Genomic DNA, 3412 nt, shown 5'->3' on the forward strand with positions numbered 1-3412 from the left:
GCAGAGTCCCACTCTCCTCTGCAACCTGCCGCAGCTCCCCACCTCGCATCAGCTGGAAACCAGGAGGCAAGGGAGCCACCTAAGCACTGTTGGTTCAAAATAGCGTTTCCATGAACTTCTGCAACATTGTATTTATTCCACAGGTGGTGGGCGTGGGGTGGGGCTCTTCCAACCCCTGGTTCACTCCCCAGATGCTACAGGGCCGGGCCAGAGCCAGCACCAAGAGCTCCATCCCTCGTGCGCGGCAGAGACGCAGGTACCGGAGCCATCAGCGGCTCCCTCCAGGATCTGCGGAGCTGGGACTGAGCCTGGCCACTGCGACGGGGGTGTGGGTGTCACGGGCAGCATCTTCCTTCATTCTTTTTCACTTTGATAAGCAGGCAGCGTCTTAACGGCTGTGCGACCTCCTGCTCCTCGGGAGAGATTTGAGGAGCCCCTGGACACCACTGCCCTTTGGCCAGGAGCGAGGAGAGTGGACGGAGCCACGACACGTGGGACCACGCCCCCGCCGCCCTCCCCATCGCCTGTGAGCAAGGCGGCCGCAGCGTCTACTGCGCAAACTTGGAGAAATGAGAGGGTGCTGAGACAACGTGGGTGAGCTGCACGAACGGGGCCCCGTGTGCCCGGGTCCTCGCTTATCTGCTTCTTGAACAAGCTGAGCCCCTCCTTGGGGCCTCTGCCCTTGCTGGGCCGCCAGCTCCGCCCCCCTGCCCCACCCTCCCGCGTGCCCTTCCCCCATCGCTCTGTGGCATGGCCTTGATTATGTCTCCTTAGCACTTGGCATCCTCTGACTGCCTTTTATATGCTATGTCTTTTTGTTTTTGTTTTGCTTAACAGATTCATTTATTTACTTGAAAGGCAGAGAGAGAGAGAGAGAGAGAGACTCTTCCAGTCACCGGTTCACTCCCCAAATGGCTTCAACGGCTATGTCTGGGCCAAGTGGAACCCAGGAGCCTGGAATTCCATCTGTCCCCCACGCGGGTGCAGGGGCCCAGGCACCTGGGCCGTCTTCCACTGCCCTCCCAGGTGCATCAGCAGGGAGCTGGATCAGAAGTGGAGCAGCTGGGACTCAAACCAGAACTGTCACAGGGGATGCTGACATCAAATGTGACACCTGTCTCGCGGTGCCACAATGCTGTCCCCAAACGCAAGGCCAGAACGGAGGTGATCTGTCTTGTTCATGGTTCCAGCACACAGCAGGCCTGGCACGTAGTGGGTGCTCGGTAAGGATTTGCTGAATGAATGAATGTGTGCATTCATTCCCCAGGCAGGCAGGGCAGGGCCTGTGCAGCTGAGAGGCCCTTTCTGGGACAGGGATGACCCTGCCCACGCAGCCGCTGTTGGCTGCGGGAACACAAGGTGGCTCATCCTCCTGTGACAGGTCAGCCCACCATGGCTGGCTCCTTCGCCTGTGCTGCCCCGGGCCTGGCGGAGGCTCTGCCCTCACCGTGAGGCCCTGTCACAGGTCCTGCGGGCCGGGCCAGAGTTGAACTCAGCCACCAACCCCAGCTGGCAAGGGCAGCTCCTGCGGGGTCACCGCCTCTCCAGGACAGACGCTGGCGGGAAGTGGGGGCTTCTCAGCCCGGCCTACCCGATGGAACCCTGCAGGCCAGGTGGCTGACACACCGCAGCAAGGGACCTCTCACGGCCAGCCCACAACTCCAAGGTCAAGGTGTTAGGGATGTGGCCTCCCCCTTCCCTGCCTAGTGTGACCTCCAGGGGGCGCCCCTCTCCACAGGGCGGGAGGGGCAAGGCGGCTCCCTGAGGTCTCGCTTACAAGAGGGCTAGTTCCACCCAAGGGGCTGCCCCTTCACAACCTCATCGCCCCCACAGGCCCCGCCTCTCAGCACCGTGGGGTGAGGTGGGGATCAGCAGCTCTCAGCACCGCAGGGGTTTGGAGGGACTCACACTCAGACCACAGCATGCGGACCAGAGTCTGGGCTTGGGCTGGAGTCCAGGGCCCCAGCCAACCCAGGGGATGTTTGGGGGCTTCTGGGGCCTCCCCTGATACGCAATACTGTAGGGGGCATTTCAACTTACTGAAGGAAAAGACCTCCTAGAGAATCATTGGTGGGGCCAGCACTGTGGTGTAGCAGGTTAAGCCTCCACCTGCAGTGCTGGCATCCTGTATGGGTGCTGGTTGGAGTCCCAGCTGCTCCTCCTCCGATCCAGCTCTCTGCTGTGGCCTGGGATAGCAGTAGAAGATGGCCCAAGTCCTTGGGCCCCTGCACCTGCGTGGGAGACCCTGAAGAAGCTTCTGGCTCCTTGCTCCTGGCTTTGGATCAGCTCAGCTCCAGCCATTGTGGTCATTTGGGGAGTGAACCAGTGGAATGGAAGACCTCTCTCTCTCTGGCTCTACCTCTCCCTGTAACTCTGTTTTTTAAGTAAATAAAATAATTCTTTAAAAAGGAAAAAGAGTCATTGGCATCTACTAAGAAATTAGCATTTAAATTAAAATGTATCTGGACACCTGTGCCTCAGGGCCTTTACCCTGGCTGCTTCCTCTCCGGGAAGGCTCATCCCCAGATTCCTTGTGCACCTGCCACCTTCTCAGAGAGCCCATCTCCAACCTCCAGCTGGTAGCATTTGCCCCATTTTCTGACTTTTTCCCCCCAAAGCAGCATACAAAATCCAGCAACAGTGCTGTGCAGTGGAAATGCGATAGGAAACTACACATGAAATGTCAAAAAAATTTTAATAAATGTTTATTTTCAGCAACTTGAGAGAGAGAGAGAGAGAGAGAGAGAAACCTTCCACCCACTGGTTCAAATGCCCTCAACAGCTGCAGCTGGGCCAGGCTGAGGCTGGGAGCCAGGAGCCCCGTCCAGGTCTCCCACCTGGCGGGGCCCAGCACTTGCTGGATCACCGGCTGCCTCCAGGGATGTACTAGCCGGAAGCCGGATCGGGAGTGGAGCAGCCGGGCTGCAGACAAGGGCAGCGCAACCCACTGCTCCACAGCGCCGGCTCCAGGATAAAGCGTTTTTAGCAGCCACGTTTGCAAAAATAAAAAGAAAAGTGAAACTGACTTAACAGTGTATTTTACTTAGCCTCCTACATCCAAATATCGCCATTGCAACATGGTATCCATCTAAGAATGTGGAGAGAGTTCTTCTTTGCTGCGAAGTCTTTGGACTGGGCACTGACACCCAGCCCATCGCCCTGCGGATGGGACTGGCCACGTGCCAGGGGTTCAGGAGCCACGTGTGGCTGGTGTACCTGACTTACAGGTCCTACGTCACCGACCATCACTCATGCATCACCTGTTGTCTTTGCCCATCTGCCGCAACATGGGCTTCACAAGGCCAGGGGACTGGTCACGGTCACTGCTAGGTCCCCAGGCCCTAGCCCAGTCCCTGTGTTTGGTAGCTGTGCACCCAACAGCAGCTGAGTGGACAAGCCGGGTGAATTCTTT

General features: G+C 58.1%; 1 long non-coding RNA gene across 1 annotated transcript; it reads left to right on the forward strand.

The window, feature by feature from the left end:
* Window positions 1-380: 380 nt before the first annotated feature.
* Window positions 381-3025, forward strand: LOC138847427 (uncharacterized). The gene is made up of 2 exons (XR_011385246.2): window positions 381-594; window positions 2716-3025. It is a non-coding gene; the product is annotated as an uncharacterized LOC138847427 (long non-coding RNA).
* Window positions 3026-3412: the final 387 nt, after the last annotated feature.

The sequence above is a fragment of the Oryctolagus cuniculus genome, chromosome 21, assembly GCF_051225735.1.
Source record: "Oryctolagus cuniculus isolate XC-2025 breed Fujian yellow rabbit chromosome 21, ASM5122573v1, whole genome shotgun sequence".
Taxonomy (NCBI): Eukaryota; Metazoa; Chordata; class Mammalia; order Lagomorpha; family Leporidae; genus Oryctolagus; species Oryctolagus cuniculus.